Source organism: Bos javanicus, chromosome 22 (assembly GCF_032452875.1).
Source record: "Bos javanicus breed banteng chromosome 22, ARS-OSU_banteng_1.0, whole genome shotgun sequence".
Classification (NCBI taxonomy): domain Eukaryota; kingdom Metazoa; phylum Chordata; class Mammalia; order Artiodactyla; family Bovidae; genus Bos; species Bos javanicus.
The window spans coordinates 24,140,606-24,155,352 of record NC_083889.1 but is presented as its reverse complement, the minus strand read 5'-3'; the positions used below and the strand labels follow the sequence as shown (position 1 = coordinate 24,155,352).

Sequence of the window (14,747 nt, the reverse complement as noted above, 5' to 3'; positions counted from 1 at the left end):
GTTTTATGTGTTATTAAAAAATGTCTTAAGAGGAAATCTATTTAACAAAGTATTTAGGGTAACTTTAAGCATGAAAGAAGAGGGAACCATTGTTTCCTCAAGAGTTTGCTGAATTTCAGTTTTGAAAGACCAAGTGAAACATGGTGAACTGTATTTTAATGTGCAAAATTCCTTCGGCTTATTGAAAGGATCTTCTGAGGGTTAAGGTTGTCCTTACATGGTACTAAATCAGGATAATAGCCTGAGATTTACTATTTCATACTATTTAGTTAGTTACCAGGATTCTTTAAAAAGCCATTCTTATAGACTTTCTTAAATATAGCTGACGGATGATAATCTAAATAATGCCTTGAAGGCAGATCCTGTGTCTTATAGTATCTTCAGTATTGAGAGCAGTAAGTACCTAATAGTAAATATTATTTTAAATAACATTTTACTGAACGTTATGTGCCAGAAAATATGCTATTTTTTTTTACAACTAATATCTAATTTAATTGCCTAAAAATCTTCTGGCCTTAATAGTTTATTCCAACATTACAGGGTTTACAGGGCTGAATAGAACACTTGAGCAGGAACTGGCAACCCACTCCAGTATTCTTGCCTGGAGAATTTCATGAACAGAGGAGCCTGGTGGGCTACAGTCCATGGGGTCACAGAGTCGGACACAACTGAGGGACTAACACCCCCACATACACATAGAACACTTGAAGTGGCTAAAATTAACATTCAGGTATCTCTGATTCCAAAGCCTGATTGTTTTCATGCTATGGTAGTAGGGCATGCTCCAAATGTTTGAGTGAATTCATGGGTGTATGAAAGAGTCAGTTGTTAACAGGAGTACGTAATCATGGAACTTGAATCTGTTTTTAATCTACAGTTTCTTTACTCATAATTCTAATACTGTTATCATCATTATAAGCTTTATCAGAGATCCATACCCCATTCGCTTGCTTTGAAAAAGAAACATTATAGAATAGAAAAGTCCATGGATGCTTGGGGCTGGTGCACTGGGACCACCCAGAGGGATGGTATTGGGAGGGAGGAGGGAGGAGGGTTCAGGATGGAGAACACATGTATACATGTGGCAGATTCATTTTGATATATGGCAAAACCAATACAATACTGTAAAGTTAAATAAAATAAAATTAAAAAAAAAAGAAAAGTCCAAGTTATGACTTAGGAATGAACAAATCAGTTGCCCCCTGTTGTAAACAGCAGTGTGACTGGCAGCAGAGATGCAGTATTTCTGCTGCAGTTTAGATGGATTTCAAAGGGTTAGTTGTTCAGTATGCCATTTGTTGAGATAAAACTAAATGACTTAAATGACTTTCACAGCAGTCTGGCTGATGGCTAGAAAGGCAGACATGTTGTACCTGAGACAGGGACTCAAGAGTATTTCAGTGATTTACCCAGGTAACCTAGCTGGAAACGCAAGCTTTCTGACTGCAGCGCTGTATTGGGTAGAACCTTGTTTTGAGGAGGAAAAGCTGGACCCATATCATGGGAGTAACCAGTTTTCCCAAGCCCAGTGAAGATGCAATTGTACAGATATATGGGTTCTTCCCTTTTAGAGACAGACTTAGCTACTGGAAACATCAAAGCACAAGTGCACAAAAAGGAACACGTGGCATATACATGTGTCGTAGATAATGATGTTTTACTTCTGTCCTGTCCAATGGAAATACACTATGAGCCAAAAATATAATTTCGATTTTTCTAGAAGTCACAATAAAAAGTACAATGAAACAGGTGAAATTTTATACGTATGTTGTTTTCAAAATATATCCACATAAAACAATTTTGCGTAAGATACATTACACTCATTTTTTTTGCACCATCTCTTCATTTCTTACTAGCTACCTTACAAGCCCTCAGTAGTCATATATGGCTAGTGATCAAACAGTGAGATGACGAGCCAGCTAGGTTAAAAATATGAAATGGCATTTAAACTTAAACATAAAAGAGATCATACGAATGAAAAAATAGAGGGGATGCACTGGATAGCACAACTCTAAATATTGGTACCATACTGGAGAGCACAACCCAACTTCCCTGCTTAAGTATGGAAAAGCTCTTGAGAGAAAAGGAAGGGAAGGGGTTTTCCTAATTCATTCTTCTGCATCCCCTCTATTTTTTCATTCATATGATCTCTTTTATGTTTAAGTTTAAATGCCTTTTCATATTTTTAACCTAGCTGGGTTGTCATCTCACTATTTGATATTCAATCATCTGATAAAGAGTTCCTATTCTCAAGAGTTGTCTGAGGAAGCAGTATATCTGTGCAAGGAAATACATAAACATGACTCCAGTGATTGGAACAAAATTAGAAGATTCCTGAGGAAAAGTTGCTGTTCTAATTCAACAAATCCACCTCAGCAATAGCTCAGGCTCATAAGAAGCAAATTGGTTATTTTGGATTAATGTCAAATGAATATACTTTTATTCACATTTTTTCTCTTTGTCATTCAGCTAAAATGAGTGATTGATAATGGTTAGAATGTCGTTTAGCTACAGAAAAGAAAAACCCAGAAAATATTTAAACTACTCTTCAACTCAATTACATTCTAATAAGATAATGATAATTTTGATCCATATTATGATCTTTTAGACATTTATTATTTCAGTGTGAAACAGTCCTGTGAAATTAACATATATGATTATACATAAACTATATTTTTCTCTTGGAGAAGGCAATGGCACCCCACTCCAGTACTCTTGCCTGGAAAAATCCCATGGACAGAGGAGCCTGGTAAGGCTGCAGTCCATGGGGTCGCTAAGAGTCAGACACGACTGAGCGACTTCACTCTCACTTTTCACTTTCATGCATTGGAGAAGGAAACGGCAACCCATTCCAGTGTTCTTGCCTGGAGAATCCCAGGGACAGGGGAGCCTGGTGGGCTACCATCTCTGGGGTCACACAGAGTCGGACACGACTGAAGTGACTTAGCAGCATACTTTTCTGTAAAGAAATTTAGCCATTTGGCAGGATATTGATGTTGTTCAGTTGCTCAGTTGTGTCTGACTCTCTGCAACCCCATGGACTGCAGCATGCCAGGCTTCCCTGTCCTTCACTATTTCCCAGGGCTTGCTCAAACTCATGTCTGTTGAGTCAATGATGCCATTCAACCATCTCATTCTCTGTCACCCCCTTCTCCTTGTTCCCTCAATCTTTCCTAGCATCAGGGTTTTTTTCCAGTGAATCAGCTCTTCACATCAAGTGGCCAAAGAATTGGAGCTTCTGCTTCAACATCAGTCTTTCCAATTAATATTCAGAATTGATTCCCTTTAGGATTGACTGGTTTGATCTCCTTGCTGTCCAAGGGACTCTCAAGAGTCTTCTCCAGCACCTCAATTCAAAAGCATCAATTCTTGGATCAAAGGGACTCAGCCTTCTTTATGGTCCAACTCACACATCCGTACATAACTACTGGAAAAATCATAGCTTTGACTTGACAGACCTTTGTCAGCAAGGTGATATATCTGCTTTTTAATATGCTGTCTAGGTTTGTCATAGCTTTTCTTCCAAGGAACAAGCATCTTTTAATTTCATGGCTGCAGTGGTCATCTGCAGTGATTTTGGCGCCCAAGAAAATGAAGTCTCTCAGTTTCCCCCATCTGTTTTCCATGAAGTGATGGGATGGGATGGGATGCCATAATCTTCATTTTTTGAAAGTTGAGTTTTAAGCCAGCTTTTCCACTCTCCTCTTTCACCTCCATTAAGAGGTTCTTTAGTTACTCTTTGCTTTCTGCCATTGCTGCTACTGCTGCTAGGGTGGTGCCATCTGCATATCTGAGGTTATCGCTGTTTCTCCCTGCATTCTTGATTCCAGCTTGAGCTTTATTCAGTCTACATTTCACATGATATACTTTTTGTAGAAGTTAAATAAGCCAGGTGACAATATACAGCCTTGATGTATTCCTTTCCAATTTTGAACTAGTTTGTTGTTCCATGTCCAGTTCTAACTGTTGCTTCTTGACCTGCATACAGGTTTCTCAGGAGACAGGTAATGTGGTCTGGTATTGCCGTCTCTTTAAGAATTTTCCAGTTTGTTTTGATCTACACAAAGGCTGTAGTGTAGTCAATTAAGGAGAAGTAAATGTTTTACCAGAAAGAATTTAAATACCATGTTCTAGATACAGGTATGTGTAGTACACACATATGCTTATTTTTACCATAATGAATATGAGGTTATATGCTCTACTTATATATATATAAGTAGAGCATATATATATAATATATGCTCTACTTCTCTGAAATTCTGTAGTATTAAAAAAAAAGATTTGTATCATTGTCTAATAATAATTACATGCTAAAATTTATCAGTGCTTACCACCACCACCAGGGCTTTCCAGGTGGCTCAGTGGTACAGAATTTGCTTGCCAATGCAGGAGCCATAGGAGACATGGGTTTTATCCCTGGGTGGAAAGATCCCCTGGAGAAGGAAATGGCAACCCACTCCAGGATTCTTGTCTGGGAAATCCTATGGACAGAGGACTCTGGCCAGCTACATACAGTCTGTGAGGTCTCAAAGAGTCAGACATGACTGAGTGACTACATGCATCTGCAAACCACTAACACCAGTAAAAGGCCAATTTTGTTCTTTAAAACAACCCTATTAGGTAGCTATTACAACCGGTAAGAAGTGCTCCAATGACTGTATTTTCCTAGACTTTTATATTTCTAGAGGAGGCATTCCCAAGTCCCCCCCCAAAAAGTCTTTTTGCTTTTAATAGATACTGGTAAATAATCCTCCAGAGAGTATGTACCAAAGGATACACCCACTGAAAATGTATGTGAATAACTGTTACAGCACACTTAACAACGTAGTGTAAATCTTTTGATCTTTACCAATTCAATAATGTAAAACATGAAGTGTGAAAGTATTTGTTTTCATTTGTGTGGTTAGTTATAGTTGAGACCACACCCTTTACACCCTTTGCATATCATCCTCCCCTCCATATCTGAAAACAGCCCTGCCAAGGGATTAACAAGACTTAAATGAGACAACTTTGGGGGTAGAAAGTCATAAAAAATATCGAATTGAGGAAGAGATTCAGGAGCTTTTTGACCTTGGCAAATAGATTCTGCTTTTATGAAGTGCCCTAATCGCTTTCCTGAGGTGGTTTGAGCCTTTCAAATATAAATCTGTTTGCATACTAAAAAATTGGTTAATGGGGCACCAGTTAGGAGCATTTAAACCATCGAAGCATGGCTGATAACTCTGGCTACTATCATTATATTTCTAAACTAAATGGGGGTCAGAATGAACTGTTTGGAGATATGACAGTTATTAAACATATACCCACAGAAACCCCAAAGGAATGCTAAGAATTGATGGGCTTTTATTTTTACATACCAGATTCTTAACTGATCCAGGACTGAAATGTGCTATAGACTCTTCACTCAATAAAATCATAAGAATATCGAGTGTTTCATTGTCAGTAGACAGCATTCTCCACTAGAAACATACTTCATACCTTCACCTTGTGGCCTCTACGTAACCTTTTAAGTGGTCGATTAAAAGGCTTTTGCCTCCTTTTTTTTTCCCTTTCAGTCTTGTGATATATTCTGCATTCTCCCTCATGACTATGTGTACCATCATATAGACAGCCTTCCTGAATGAAGCAGATACAATTCAGGATGTAGTACTTGACTTTGAATAATTCCTCTTTAGCATTATCTGCACTGATTGAGGACAGGTGTGGATGGTGTGGGACATGAAATATGTTGAGAATCTTCAGACCATTTTCTGGGTGTTTGTTTGAGTGTTGTCTCTAATAAACCTTGTAACAAAGCAGTATGATAGAATCATCCTGGATATGATTGTTATTTTCTCTTGCAGAGACTTGAAGCTCATCTAGCTCACCCTTCTAATTTTGCATATGAAGAAGCTCATTAGAGAAATGACTTTCAAGATATTTAATGGAAAAGTCCATCCAAACTCCTTGGTTTGAGGCCAGTGAGTTCTCCTTTCTCAAAAGTATTCATGCTATTTTTTATAAAAAGTGAAAACACAGCAAAAGGTGGAAGAAAAGCAAACAAGAGCAGTTCCTGGAAAATTGACCTGATATTATTAGCATTGGCAGTATTTCCACCCATTCCTGTAATTCCATATGACTTCTTCCCCATTTAGGCATCTAGTAGGTTTTCCTATTTTCAGATAAGAATTTGCCAGGTAGCTTTAGATTCTGAAATGACAACCTACATTTTGGCAACAGAATCGATAATATTTATTAAGAGGTCTTCATTGCATCTAGCTGAGACTAACAAACTTCATCAGCTTGTGGAGTTTCTCTGCTTACCTCATTTATATATAGAACTACTTATAGAAGTGACTTCTGTCCAGATGCTGGACCAAGAAAGCTTTGGCAGGAAATTCTGCTGATAATGTCTGATAGGAAAATTCATTAAACATCCCCTTACAGAGCTAACAATACTGGGTAGAGCTCCTAGAGTAAGGAAGACAGACTGTTCTTTAGCTTGAGGCAAATGCATTGTTGATTGCCTTTGCCATAAAGGAATTATATTTTAATCTTCTTCAGTTACTTTAAGTGAAGTTTGATCATTTTATCAGTGTGACCTTCAAAAAGACCATACTGCTTTTGTCTTTTTTTTTTTCCCTCTCTTCTATTTTCTTGCTTACTTAGCATCCCTCTCTCCACCAAAGAAGCATTCCATTGCATTTCATTATTACCTCCATCACAAGATTCAAGTTTATGCTAAGTGGAAACCAGATACTTGTCTTTCTTGTTGCTTGAAACTTTGATAAAGCTTGTTCACTTGCTTTGAGTAGTATTGCTCTGAATTTATTTTTCAATGGGAAAAGGCCATAGGTATTTGGAGAAATTAAGTTCTCATTTATTTTGGCTAATGTGTGGCCTTGATAAGATCTCTTGTCTTAGCGCTCCTCTGTCCTATTTCTCTTCTGAATAGAGCTTGAATCAAATGATTATTTTGAATTGCATGTGATTTAATGATGTGCTAACATTATCCATTTATGTGTTTCTCCAGGTGTGAAGAGATGTATATAGCAGGATAATATGAAAGCTATTTCAATTAAGCAGATTATTAATAGGAAAGCTAACTTTGATGCAGTCCCAGAGAATCCCAGATACCTATTTAGGAAGGGAATATCTTAGGCTGTGTTTCAACATGCTATAGTAAACATTTTTTAAGTTTGTCAGAATTTCTATTTATTTATTTCTGACTGCACTGGGTCTTCATTGTTTTACATGGACTGTCTCCCGTTGCCGCAGGCTGAGGCTACCCTTCATTCTGGTGTGTGGGGATTGTCGTTGCAGTGGCTTCTGTCATTGCGGAGCACAGGCTCCAGAGCGTGCAGACTCAGTATTTATGGGGCACGGGTTTAGTTGCTCTGCAGCATGTGGAATCTTCTCGGACCATGGATTGAACTCGTGTTCTTATCCACTGTGTCACGAGGGAAATCCAAAGTTTGTCAAAATTTTGAGGAAATTAAACTCTCCCATATTGTTTTATTTTTCTAACTTAAAAAAGCCAAAGCATTGTTTATCTATATTTTTGTTGCAGGAAGGGGGACCCCTTCCAGGGCTCAGAACTGGACTCTTGTCTAACACTCGGAAATGAATTGTTTGAGGAGACACATGTGCTGACAAAGCAAGAGATTTTATTGGGAAAGGGCGCCCGGGTGGAGAGCAGTAGGGTAAGGGAACCCAGGAGAGCAGCTCTGCCATGTGGCTGGCAATCTCAGGTTTTATGGTGATGGAATCAGTTTCCAGGTTGTCTTTAGCCAGTCGTTCTGACTGAGTCCTTCCTGGTGGTACACACCTTGTTCAGCCAAGATGGTTGCCAGCGAGAAGGATTCTGGGAGGTGGTCGGGCATGTGGTGTCTCCTTTTAACCTTTCCCAAACTCTTCCGGTTGGTGGTGGCTTGTTAGTTCTGTGTTCCTTACCAGGACCTCCTGTCTTAAAATAAGCCATGCAAATAGTTACTATGGTGCCTGGCCAGGGTGGGCGGTTACAATCAGTGTACTTCCCATAACATTTTGAATCTTTGTATAATGAATCTTCCCAATGCAAATTGCAAAGTCCTTTCAACTGTCTCTATATGATAAGCATGTGATACATCAATGGTGACTATGCTGACTGGAGAAATAGTTTTCAGTAGAATGTTCTCGTGTGATTTTAAATTTTAATGATTGAGAAGTCACAGGAGCACCTAGTATTGTACATGTTCTTGGGACAATTCAGTCATTAACTGTTGCATACAACCACTCAGCATTTGGGTTTTAAAGTGGCCACTGTGAAGGAGGCATTGCAGCCTGTGCTGGAATATAAACATTCAGTGCTGTTCCTATTTCATCTACTTTAACTAAACTGCATACAGTTTAGTTAAAGTAGATGTGTCAGGAAACCAATATAAAAATTTGTACTGTCAACACTAGAAGTAGGCCATTTCATGGGAAAAGAGGTTGGTACAGGGAGTCATGTACTTGTTTTCAGGCAAGTTGAGTTTGAGATTCCTTTAGGGTATCCAAATAGAGATTTCACATAGTCAGTTGGCTAAGTAGATCTAGAGCTCAGAAAAGGAAGCATGAAGATACAATTTAGAACTGAAAGAAATGTAAGTTTGTTTCAAGTCTAAACTATTATCAGTACCACCTGGAGTTGAAGTTTAGAAAGGTGTAGTATATGATTTTTGAGGATGAAAAATGTAAGGATTGTAAGTCTTAGACAGCCTTCATACTATTTTTTTTATACTATTTTAAATTGTTATAATTGTTGCACAGATTGTAGTTAGGTTTGAATTTTTGTACAATGTATTCTGATCAAAAAATTTGGCAGTGATTTTTAAAGAAAGGGATAAGAGGATTGTTTCTTATAATAACATATATTATAAGAAATGAATATAGTTGCTCTTAACCATCTTATAGTTTATTATTTAATTTCAAATGGGACAGTTTTGACTTTAATATGAAAATCAAATGCTTAATTTTACTTATTTAAACATATTGCAATATCAGTATCTTTGGTATCAGTGTCTGTTTTTTTCATATATTTAGATATAGATCATCCTATTGGCCTTTTTTTAAGGACTCACTGTAACAGTATCCTTGCTCATCAGGATAACCTACTGTACATTTTAAGGAGTATCTTGGTAAAATCAGGTTCTCTGTAATTGACTGAGAAAGTTTTTCTATCATAACATGTCACTGAGACTTCCTTCTAGCACCATGATACCTCCGGAATGCAACTGATGATTTTTTTTTTTAAGTCTAGATTTACACTTTATTCTAAAACCTATTTCTTTATTTGTAGGTAATGTGCAGTTGAACTTGAGATGAATAACATATTTGGGGGTATGTACCATTTTATTTATTTATTTTTTTTAAATTTTATTTTATTTTTAAACTTTACATAATTGTATTAGTTTTGCCAAATATCAAAATGAATCCGCCACAGGTATACATGTGTTCCCCATCCTGTTTGTAATATACAAATATATTTTTCTGTGGAGAAATTGTACAATATTTTTGATGTTGATCTTAACTAGGACTCCTAAAAGGAGTTATGGAATTAACTTATAATTTATATAAGTAGAATATACAGAAAGCAATAGCAGTGTATTTGACATCATAAGACATTTATGGTTATTTTCAATGTAATATTTGGTCCTCAAAATTAATTTGCAAATAGCATTTATTATTAAATCTCATTTATCAGTGCATTTAAAAGCTGCACAGTTTTTTAAAGTAGGAAAGTTAACTACTTGAAATTCATTATCTGAATAACTAAATGTAATGTGCAATGCATTTGTTTGTCTTCCTTCACATATTTATTCAGCTGTACATCTTTGCTTTTTATGACATTTATTTATTTCCTACGTTAGGTTCTATTACCAAAATGTGCATTTTAGAACACACCTTTGCCCTACAAGCATTATTTTATGTTTTTTGTATTTAGTGATCAGATGTCTCTGTTCTTAATAGCAGATATCTTAAATAATCTTTTTGATTATTTTTTAAACCTAACCATGTTTATAATTTGAACAAAGTTCTCTGTCTTTTTTCCTTCTCGTTTAGTGCATACATCGAATACTAGAGAATTATCAGTTTGTTTATTTTAGTAGTTTTACTTTGGTAGTTCCATGATAATAACGTGATTTGTATTTGGTTACCCAACTGCAGATAATCCTGTGGCATTAGGAAGTTTAATTTATGGGAAAGATCTTAGACTTAAAAAGGATTACTGACCATTTAGGAGTGATTAATTAATCAGTGAAAAATTGAGTCTTAAATGTACTAATGCCTATCTAAGCTCCGCACAGATACATGCTCAGGCACATGTACCACCCAGTCTCATAGCTAAAATGACCAAATCACAACAAAGAGGATGGTGTCCTAACTTGTCAGGTCATCACAAAGCCAGGGGTTCTTGAATCAAGCATTTGGAGACTGTTCTTACTCTCAAAGGCTGTGGGGTTTTGAGCATCTCACTTTACCTCAAGTTTGCTTTCCTCATTTGTATGGTTAGTGGGTCAAATCAAGATTTCTTAGGTTCTTTCTTTCCTGAAATACCTTCATTTCTTACTTCAAAAAGTTAAAGTTTAGAAGTGAATATCTTCATGTTGGTAAAACTGCTATGAATTAAGAGGTGACAGAGTAAGGTAAATCTGTTTAATGGGAAAAGAGTGCAAAAAGGTTCGATTGATTGTCAAGTCACCAATATTCTTGTGTACTTACTGAATTCTGGAGTTTGAGTGGGTCTAGAAAGGCAGGCTTCCCTCTGTGCTCTTTGTTCTGCCCGACTTGGAGACACAGGAGTGACTCATTTTGAAAAATCTCTTATTTTGAAAGAATCCCTTATAACCTTGTTAGCTCAAGGTTATCTTTTATCTGATTTCTCTCTTTCTGGATAGGTTGCAGGCTGAAGAGTGTTAAAATATGTTTTCTTAGTGGCTTCCTTTGCTAGATTTGAATAATTCACTTGATTTTTTCAATCTATTTAGATGAAAAAGTGTTATCTAGAGATGCTAATTTTAGTTCCTTTTGTTTGAATTAGAGAAATAAATGTGTTGTATATTTAGTCCAAATAGTAAACCCTTATACCCTTATCTGGCCATTTAAAACAATTCTAAATAATGTTCAGGCACCTTTACTATTGTGAGGTAAGATATTTGCTTGAGATTTGTTTTTCTTTTTTCCTTTCCTTTATCTCTTTTTTTTCTTTTATTTTTGTTTATAAGATGAATGCATAAGGAAAAAGATCCATTTGAGTATTGGGTTTATTCTGTGTTGACTGCTTCTTCTTGCTCCCATTCATATATTATTTTAAGCTTATTTCAAACATTTCAACAGAAGATAGCAAATGATTGCAGTTTGATACCAGAGGGGGTTTTTTATGAGTCAGGCCAAAGGATCTCCTAGATCTCTTATACTGTTTTCCTAAGTTTAAGATTCTACAATTCTATATTTTTAGGTTAAATATAAAAATTACCAATTTGTAGGTGAAAATGGTAAGATGATGTCATTTTATATGGATTCAGTCTACATATTAGTTATTCATTGCTGAGAAAAAAAATAACTCATCTGTGAATATGGTAATAACAAGCAGCAAAGCTTATTAAAACACTAACTTCATTTAGGAAAAACTTAGCATCGTGAGTGCTAGATATTAAAAACTATATTTTAAACATTTGTAAATCAAATGGTAATAAAACCTTCATTGCATGTCTTTCTTTTTGCAGAAATGTTTTTTCTGTGTTTTATGAGACAAATCACAGGCATTACAGTTTGAAATAAATTTCATTGTTTTCTTTGCAATTGCTACAAAGCTGTTGAATATTTGCAGTAAGTTTTAATGACTAATGAAGTGCCTGCTTGATTATATGCCATTAGTAAAGATATCTTTTTATGACAAAGGGCGGTTTTCAGCGTGGCCTTGGCAAAGGCAATATATAAATGCGTTATTTCCCTTCAAAGGAATGCAAATCATAGAAGCAAATTATAAGGGAAATATTTAAAAATAAGCAATTAAAATAATGGATATTCTTTGTGTGTTACTTATTAGAATTATATGAACATATGAATAGAGTAGCTAGATATACTTATTTTCAGAGGCCAACATAATAATAATTAATTAACAAAGCTGTAAGTATTCTAGTGAATTCAAGTTTTATTATCTACATTTTATTGCTAACTGTATTATTGGATAGATAGCTATAATGCTGACATTGAGAATCTTGCATAGTTAACTTTTCAGTTTTTCTAACCATGATTTCATGTTCTTGATGCTCTTGCTGTTTGTCACTTGCTGTTTTACCCAGTGTTTGATCCTGGCTCTCTGCCTTTTATACACTTTCCTTTGTCAAGGATACCCCTTTTTTTCCAGTTCTGTACCTGTCAAAGTTCTACTTGTCTTTTTATGTCTCGCTGAACTTCTGCCTCTTCCGGGAGGCCATCCAGATGCCCTCTAGCCAGAACTTGCTGCTCAAGGTCATTGCTGCCAACTTGTCCTTTCACTGTGGCTCATCTAAATCTCACTGCCTTCTGACCAACACATTCTGTTTGTCGTTCCGCAATTTGATTGTCTACCTCTCTTCCCTTTTTTCAATTGGTACAAAAGTCCCTTTGGTACAATTCATGTGTTTCTTTGTATCTCAGTTGTGTTTAATAAAATTGTTTTGTGAAATTTAAAACTGTCTACTCAACAAGATAGTAGAGTTTCAGACTTGATTTTTTTCCCATGTGGTATGTTTGGAGTGGGTGGGCCAATTATATTTGCTTCCTGCTTTTAAAATGATCTTACTTATCCTCTTGTTTTCTGCTTTATTGGATAAATCACCTCACAATATAGTTTCTTTAACGCAAACACAGTTAAGTAAGAAATACTAGGGAAAAAAGAATGCATCTGCATCCATGGTCTTAGGTAATAGGCAAGAGACTGTGAAAAACTGTATATTGGTTCTGAAAAGAACAGTTATTTAAAAAATTAAATGAGTAATAATTATTTTATCAACTTTATCAATAAATAGTTTATCAATAATTATTTTATCACAGGGAAATCTTCATTAGAAATCACAAGACTATAGATGGTTTCTTTGACCATTTTTGCTCTGTTTCTTAATACTTAATATTAAAAATAGAGTTGCCAGCTACAATGGTCACTGCATTTCATACATTTATTATATGTATTTATGTACTTCATCTTATTGGATCCTCATGTTACACCATGACATGGGTGGGGCAGAAATTATATATTGATTCAGATACAGCAAAGGTTGTTATGAAAACTCAATATTTGTTCAAAGCTGATTCTAAAATATTATTGTTTTTTTTATTAACTACTAGTCTGATATTTAATGTCTGTGCTATCTTTGCATAATTCAAAAACAGAGTAAAATTGATAGTCCAAAATGCAATGGCATAATTTACAGCCGTATGCTTTTAGCTCTATTTTTTATAACAGATATAGTAGCAATTCTGATCAAAATTCATGGGCCAGTGTCCCAAGTTTAACTATTTCACTGTTGTCTCTTCCTCTGGACAAAGGACTTAGAAAAGACGTGGGCCAAAACTGTAAAAAGAACCATAGAAGTATGGATGTGAGGATGAGGAGCTCTCTATCAAGGAAGGTGACTGATGTCCATAAGATTAAAGTAACCTCAGGTACCCAGGCAAGCGGATGAACAGGAGACTGGGAAAGACCTGTAGAGTTGAGTCCCCTAAGTTCTGTCTTCTAAGGTCTTGTGTTCTGCTACTCTTTGTCTAGCTCCTTGAAATGTATCCTTGGGTATTTGGGAGCTACAGAAACCCTTTTGTCATTGACCCTCTTGTTTAGGCTAGTTTGACCTGAGTCTTTGTTACTCAATTTAGAATCCTAACTAATACAGATAAAATTATTGATACAAGTGAACTCTTCTTTCTGTTCCACTTTCCACTTGCCTTTTCTTTCTTCTTTCATTTCTTTCCACTTGTCCTTTTATCCATTTCGCTGACTTTCTTCCTCTCATCCACTTGTTCATTCATCCATCTATGCATGCATCTAATACTTTTCAACTCTTTAGCATGCGTTAAGTGTTACCCCAATTCCTGAGGATAAAACAGTAAGCAACATACAGCCTTCGTTCTCTTCAGTTTCCTCTTTCTACTTTTAAGATGGTGGTGTTCTGAAAAGGGAGGCAGAACTCAGGCCAAACATAGGGGGAGAGATCATGAAAAGTATATCCTTAAAGCATATGCCTAATATTTTAGATTGGTGGAAAGATTAAATATTTAAATGGTTAATTGCAAGGGGTCATGGAAAAGGGGAGCTTGTGTGCTTAGTCTCTCTGTAGAGTCCAAGTCTTGTGACCCCATAGACTGTAGCCTGCCTGGCTCCTCTGTCCATGGGATTCTCCAGGCAAGCATACTGGAGTGGGTTGCCATTTCTTTCTCCAGGGGATCTTCCCAACCGAGGAACTGAACCCAGGTCTCCTGCATTGAAGGCAGATTCTTTACCATCTGAGCTACGAGGGAAGCTTAGAGGAAGGTTTTTAATCATGGCAGTTTTTCACCAAGTTCCAGGCAGATGACAAATTCAGAATACATAACCATGTATCACTTAAATTTGCAGAGGTAAGAAAATTGTAATTTGAATAGTGGATTGCATCTTTTACTCTATTGTCAATATTAGATACGGGTAGAGAAGGATTTGGATGTTACCCTTTCTTTCTTCTTCAGTAAGCATTAATTATACAGTACATCACAGAATCACTTACTGCCTTGTG

At 36.2% G+C, this 14,747-nt stretch overlaps 1 protein-coding gene across 3 annotated transcripts in view; it reads left to right on the top strand.

Moving 5' to 3' along the window:
* Nucleotides 1–14,747, top strand: part of CNTN4 (contactin 4) — a 1,026,926-nt gene that overhangs the window by 142,190 nt on the left and 869,989 nt on the right. For all 3 annotated transcript variants that reach the window (XM_061396381.1, XM_061396379.1, XM_061396380.1), the window contains exon 2: nt 9,299–9,339. The gene's annotated coding sequence lies outside the window, so the exon portion shown is untranslated. The remainder of the gene's footprint in view (nt 1–9,298; nt 9,340–14,747) is intronic.